Source organism: Lathyrus oleraceus, chromosome 7 (assembly GCF_024323335.1).
Source record: "Lathyrus oleraceus cultivar Zhongwan6 chromosome 7, CAAS_Psat_ZW6_1.0, whole genome shotgun sequence".
In the NCBI taxonomy this organism is placed as follows: Eukaryota; Viridiplantae; Streptophyta; class Magnoliopsida; order Fabales; family Fabaceae; genus Lathyrus; species Lathyrus oleraceus.
This window is the reverse complement of record NC_066585.1, coordinates 508,386,878-508,394,482: the sequence shown is the minus strand read 5'-3', so window position 1 is coordinate 508,394,482 and position 7,605 is coordinate 508,386,878.

The window sequence follows — 7,605 nt, the reverse complement described above, 5'->3', positions numbered from 1 at the left end:
AGGCTATTTATAGTTTTGTTTCACATTACTTTTAATCTTAGTATTTGTTTTTTCGCATGTTTGCCTTTATCTTCCAATGTTACATTATGGTTATTTTATGAAGCTATTGCATTATTGGTTTATTTTATTTTATTTCGATTTATGCAATATCTATAATTATCAATAATGATCTTTACTGTATGCTACTTACATAGCCTATTAGAGAAAAATATATTTGTGCACTATGACGTGTAGTAGAATAGCATACATGGTATTTCTAAAATATAACAATAGCAAAATAAAATAAACATAAACCAAACAAAACAAAACAATAAAAAAAAATAATAACAAATTATGAAGCACCCACGTAAGTGACCGTTGCAAGCTTGACTGGTGTGACGAGCGTCACACAAGCCATCACGGTCGTCACGCAAGTGCATGTGACGCCCGTAACACCTTCCGTCACGAGCGTGACAGCTCCAAAATAGGTGAACGTTAGTGACCGTTGGGGACACGACCGTTACATCTCACTTTTTATTTTCCCCATTCATTCACCTTTACTCCATCCCAATCACATTCATCCACATTTATTTTTCTTTCACCCACTCCTCTTCCAACTTCCAAAAACTTTCCTTATAAATACCTACACTCCATTTCTCCCTAAACCACATCATTCCAACAAACCACTCTATACAAATACATTTTCACCCTCTTTCATTCTTTCAACCCACCTATCGATATGGCGGAAAACCAACAATTCGGAAATATCATCTTCCGATCCGAAGACGATAACTTCCAACGCGAGCAGTTCGAACGATTTCAACAACGAGGTGTCGTCTCTACCAGGTATCCTGATTTAAATTGTTTACAAGAATTAGGATTACTTCAAGGTGTACAATGGATGCTTAGGCTTGCTGATTTAACCTTTCTTTGCACACACAATCAACCTACCTACCCATCACTCACCTTAGAATTTTTAAGTTCTTATTCTTACAACACTCCAACCGGTGAAGACGAGTACTTAACTGGTACCGCAACTTTCCGCATGCTCAACACTGAGTACTCACTATCCCAGAACCAATTGAGTGCCATGCTACACTTCCCTGTAGAAGGCCAAGTCCACCCAAGAATCCCTCCGAACTCACAGTGGCACTTAAACGCCTTTGACCTCTTTAGAAAAATATCCGGTGTGGAAACCAACAACTGGGATGTACTACTTGCTTCGCATATACATAACCCAACCATCCGATATTTTATCCGCATCCTGCAAAACACCATTTTTGGTCGACCCAACAACAACAAAGTCAACGCAAAGGAATTATTCTTCCTCCACTGCGTCTTTGAAATGAATACAAAGGTAAACGCCGCTTCCTTCTTATTTCACCATATTCGCACCCTTTGTGCTAGAGGCCGCCAACCTTTTGTGATTGGAGGATTAATAACCACCATAGCCCTTGGTTTGAATCTAGGGGACAGACTTCAAAATTTACAATCTCTGCCACCCCTATTTATGGATATAAGCTATTGTCGCTCCAGCGCTTAATCAAAAATAGGGTAGGCGGAAGGTATTATCTTATGGTGAACAACCAAGAAGTCCCAAGCTGTTTTGCCCAACATTGCCCTCACAGATGTCACCAACCCCAACTGATTCATCTATGATATGAATGCTCCCGAAGCTACCGAGCCTTCACAAGCAAACCCGCCCCCGGACGAGTTTGAAGAAATGGAGCAAGGTGATCAAGGTCCTGAACAACAATCAGCCCCGCTTAACCCTTCCGACAATGCAACTGGTCCATCCTCCCGACGTCGTCGAAGAAGAAGGCCAGCAACTAATGATGACATCATGGATGCTATTGATGCTATGCATGCGCAGAATAATAAAGTGATGCAACTGATGCGCCAGATGCAACATCAACAGAAAGCGGGGAATGCAATAACCGACCAGCGGTTCACGGACTTGCTCAACAGGTTTGATGACTTGGAAGTACGTCAACGCTCACCGGGTCCGAGAACAAGAGGACGCAGGCATAATTGAGTTCGGGTCCCCTTTTCTTTTTTCCTTTTGTTTTGTTTTCTTTGAAACATTGGGGACAATGTTTCATTTAAGTGTGGGGGGGAAAAACTTTGTTTCAGTTATGATTACACCTCTTTCAACATTTCTTTTTCAAGTATGTATTTCCCTTTTCATTGTTATTTCCCTTTCATTTAAATGGTTATCTTTAAAAAAAATATATTTATAATATATATTTATTTTAAAGTTAAGTCCCTAGTGTGAAATATTTTTATTATCTATTCCCCTCAATTTTCTTGAGCCATAACAAAAATTCAACACACTCAATAAGTATAAAGGTTGCTTATTTTATCAAACTTGAGTAAAATTAAGACAAAAATTATTATCGCCCCAACGCTCTAAAAACCTCAACATGTTAGATCAGAAAAGTCCCTATTATACCAATCCCTTGAACTTTTAGTTTTATAGTAACCCCGAGTAGTTTATACGAGAAGTCGGCACCATCCTAATAGCAAACTACGTGGAGAGCCGATGAATATAAGTGAATGATTCCCAAGACAATATATTAGAAAGAAAAAAATCAGGAAATGCACTAATTAAGTTAGGTGATCCTTACCCGATCATTTAATCCAAAGGTTGCGGACCCCACAAAAACATTGTATGAACGATCCATTATGAGTTGGTTCAGCGGTTTCTGGTGCTGAACTTGGTAGGGCGGACTACGATCCGATCCCCCGCAATTTGCAATAGAATAAATAACGAAGTTATCCAACTTATGTACCAGAACTTCAAGCTAAAAAGGGAATCAGAATCGCTAACCGGTTACTCCACTATGTGCGCGAAAAGATAAAGGGCTTAATGTGATTTCGCTAGAATGAAAACGGGTGAAATAAGAGTAAAAGAACTAGGATAGCTATAATAGCGTGACTCGAACTGGTTTGCATAAGGTGAGGGTATCTGAGGTTGTAAGTGTAGTTGTTGATGTTAAGATTAAGCTCAGGTTATTTCTAAACGAGATTTACTTGCAACCTACTACGAATTGATGTGTGTTTGGAAATTTCATCTGGCTAATATTTTAAAACGATTCCTATATTGTATCTTGCTTGAGGACAAGCAAAAGTCTAAGTATGGGGGAGTTTGATAACATGAAATAATATCACATTTTTGGACTCAATTTAATTAAATTATATTATTATTTGATTCGATTTATTTTATTTTATTCGATATTACTTGGTATTTTCCTTCTATTTATTTCAGGCAACATTATTTGAAGCATACGTGAAAAAGAAAGAAAAGGAGGTGCAAAAAGATGATGAGAAGCAATTCCACTAAAGCCCAACCCACAACTATCAACTAGAAGCGCTGAAGCTGTGACGACCGCCACACAAGGTGTGACGAGCGTCACGCGCCCCTGCTTTGTGTTACGAGCGTAACACATGGTGTGACGAACGTCACACCTCCATTCCTATATTTTTTGGTTTAACGCGTAACAGAAGCACATTCTTCCTCTTTCTTCGCTTGACCAGTTGACGTGAGGAAACCTACTGAATGGAAGAAACGGTTACAAAATGGATTAATATAAATAGGACCAATTATGGAACCCTGGAGATCTCGCTCAATTTTCCAGTTTTCGGCACCGCATTATTTTTACTGTTTTTTTTATTTTCCAGCACTCTACTTTCCTAGCAATTTTTATTTCCTTTTCTTTTCCAGTCAATTTTAAAGCATTCAATTAATTTTCTCACAATAGTTTCTACACCGGAAACTATTGTGTAATTTTTACTGGATCTAACCTTACGTTAGATCATAGTATTTTATTCCTTCGTTTTTATTTTCCTGTCCGATCGAAGATTGTAAGAACAAATCCAACCGGTTTGTGGTGGAGAGTTCAAGCATCGAAGCTAGGAATAATCAAGACTTCTATTAATTTTACAGGTTCTTTAATTTTATTGTTTAAATTTATATATGCTCTGCACTGCTATTTATTTATACTGTCTGTCTGATATGGCTGTATGTAAGCATAATTATTGTTTAGGCTTGTTTAGCATGTCTGGCTAAATAAACTTAGATATCGGTATGTAAAGTAAGCGGAATGAAGGAATCAAAACTAAGTTGGTTTAATTTTGTTTAAAAACATAATCACTCTTTTTATGGTCTCAATTTACAGAGTTAATACCAAGGTTTTTGTACGAGAGTAAAAGACATAAAGAAGTTAAAATCAATAGAACGACGGTTTGAGTTTTTAACTGGACAGTGTAAATTGGACATTAATTTTAAATCAGGGCGAAAGCAATTTTTAGAGTTAATTAAATTCTAATCATTTTCAAAAAGTATTTTTAAAGGTTAAATGTGAGGACGAGAGTTAAGCATTTAAGTTTAATTATATAATCTAAGTCAACAGAGCGAGAGTTTGAGATAAGGGTGTTTAAATGGTTAGCATTTTCTTAAAAAGAGTTTCTATAGATTCTATTGTTTTCAAAAAGTGATTTTGGACTTAACTAATTAGTGACAGCGCACGTTAATATAAATTCATAGTCTATTCAACAGAGCGATAGTTTGAGAAAAGGCTTTTAAATCAATAGTGTCTACTGAAAAGATTTATTTTAAAACTACGAAACCAACGAAGATTTGATTCCCTAATTACGACGAACTGCATACCGATATCCGCTTATTTGATATTTAATCTAGATCTTATTTTAGTTTTATTTTTCCCCCTAATCAACAAAGTATCATCCGCCTTAGCTTTACGAAGTAACCTTAGAAAAACGGTATATCGATTCATAAGTCCCTGTGGGATCGATATCTTTTAAAACTACGTGATAAGACTGTGCACTTGCAGTTAATACCCCATTCGACTCATAAAGTCGCGATCAGTAGGCGACGTGGTAGTTGGCGCATGCATGTCTGGTTTAGTGAGTGCGTCCATGCATGTGTGTGCTTGTGCCATGTGTGCATGTGGTGCCTAGGGCATTGGCGCATGCATTCATGGTTTCATCTACAAATAACATGCGCATCTCCTATATTTTTTCAGACACCTTCTTACCCTCCAACCCCATTTTCTTTCATTCTACTTCAATCTCCTTCAATTTTTTTGTTCTTTAACCATGTCTGAATACATTCACAATAGAAATGCTGATTTAATCTTTTCAGTAGTGCAACATACGATAAAGATTCGACTTTGGAATATAGAATCGTTTGAACGTCATAATCGGACGTTGAACCGTTGGTTAGATGGAGAAATTGCAGATGGTAAAAGGATTAGAAGAATTCAATAGCTTGAGTCCACGTTCAACCAAAATGGAGAAGTGCGTGTATGGGTGGATATTAAGACTAACAGAGACGTTCACAAGATGATGTATAATATGTTCAAAATTGTTTTGATGGTTGTAATCTCTTAGTTATAGTAATGGTATTTTATTTGTTGTAGTCGATTGTGTTGTTTATGTGTTGCTTGTGTGTTGAATGTGTTGTATTTGTTTGTGATGGTATTTCCTCATAAAGTTATCATATGAAATAAATATTGTTTTTAATATAAAGCAAAAGAGGTACATGTAAAATTATCTTGTTGTGCTTGTTCCAACATTGGGACAGTTAGTACGTTAGTGACCGGGCTTGCGACATGAACTACATAATCAAACCATTTTGTTATTTGTATCCATTCCGGTTCGAATACTGTTAGGGAGGCCTTTTTTCTTTCTTCGCATAACTTCATTTTGCCAGAGAATATCCCTTTGATATTCAGGCCAGTAATCCTCTTTTGCAACAACTGAAAAGCTAATTTTGTAAACATCGGATAGGCTTATGACTTTGTAAATGTCTGATAATAAGTAGGATGGATACCTTTGAACATTTGAACATGCCGCAATGACATGGGAGCAAGGTAGACAAAAGGCTTGGAACTCCCGCAGTCGCATCAACCTCTAACTAGTTCCACTATGTATTGTCTCATCGGCATGCCTTCATTGTGATCAATTGACTCAACAACACTGTACCAACATTTAGTACGGTCAAACACCGTGACCACGTGTGTGTTAGCTTTGACAGCTTCATGTCTAATGAATTTCTTTGAAGCATCACTGAACAACTGCCCAGATTGTAACACTGAACTCCATTTAGAATGTCGGATCTCAAACAGTGCCCCTAGCCTGAAATATGTTGCTTGCACTAAAGCGGTTATAGGTAGGTTTAGGATGCCTTTAAAGACAGAGTTCATTGATTCCACAGGATTTGTTTTCATGTGGCCCCAACGTTGACCGTTGTCGTATGCCTAGTCCACTTCTCCAATGGAATATTTTCGATCCACCGTATTGCATCTACGTTTTACAATCTGATATCTTCGCGATAGTGTTTGAAAGAAGGTTCTGTTAATGCATAACATGCATTGGCAACCTTCTTCTGCAATGTTTTATCTTTGATCTCCTGCATAAAATTTTGAGCGATATGTCTAATGCAATAGACATGCATCGACGGAGGATCCTGCCAGCCATTATCAATGTTTTTGTAGGCACTCACTATTGAATGGTGTCGGTCAGAGACCAGACATAAGTTAGGTTGAGGAGAAACGTGCAATCGGAGATTTTTTAGGAAAAAACATCATCCCTCAGCAGTCTCCCCTTCAACTAGGGCAAAGGATATTGGAAAAATATTGTTGTTGTCATCTTGTGCCACTGTCATCAGTAGTGTTCCTTTATATTTCACGTACAACCATGTACCATCAATTTGTATAATAGGTTTACAAAAAGCAAAACTTTTGACGCATGGTTGATACGCCCAGAAGAGACGGTTAAATATTCCCTTTGTGTAACGATCAAGCTACGGGAGAGACATCTGGTCAAGCTAGAGGTAAAGGTATTAACTTAAAATATCTCAAACAATATTATGTGAGTATAACATTGACCGAAGAATCTACCGAGTATAAAAAAATAATTAAAGCTTAGTGTTATATTATGATTTTATTCGGTAATTTTTTATTTCCTGAAAGTACTGGTAATACAGTAAATATTATGTATTTATCGTTATTATGAAACATAAATAAGGTAAGCACATATAGTTGAGGTTCATCTATTTTGGTCCATCTATATAGTGTGTTGTGTAAAAATGCCAAAAAAATATACTTGTACGTTTTATTCATGCGCATATTTGCTACAAGCATGGGGTTGGTCAAGAATGTCGTCACTCGCCCCGATAAACGAGAAGTCATTCATATTCCCCTTTGCAACAAAGTAAGTTTAAAACTTTACCATCTAATTTATATTACAACTAACTTTAAATAATATTTTTCAAATGTTTTTTATCTAGGTGGTCAGTTAAATAGAGTTCAGTGCAGAACTCATATTTTCTCATTCAAGTCATCCAAATCGATCCAAAAACATTACTCATATTTTGTATGTTCATCAAGAACACACGATTTCACCAAATTACATATTTAGATCATTGTTTTCATAAAAATCATATTATTACCAAACCTTCAAATTCACAACAATGGTGAACTTTCATCCACAACTCAAAAATAGAATTCCATACATATCATAATGCACGAATTTAATATAAATAATAGTATAAACAACAATTCAATCATCACAAGATTATAATTTTATCAAGAGTTAAAGAGTCCT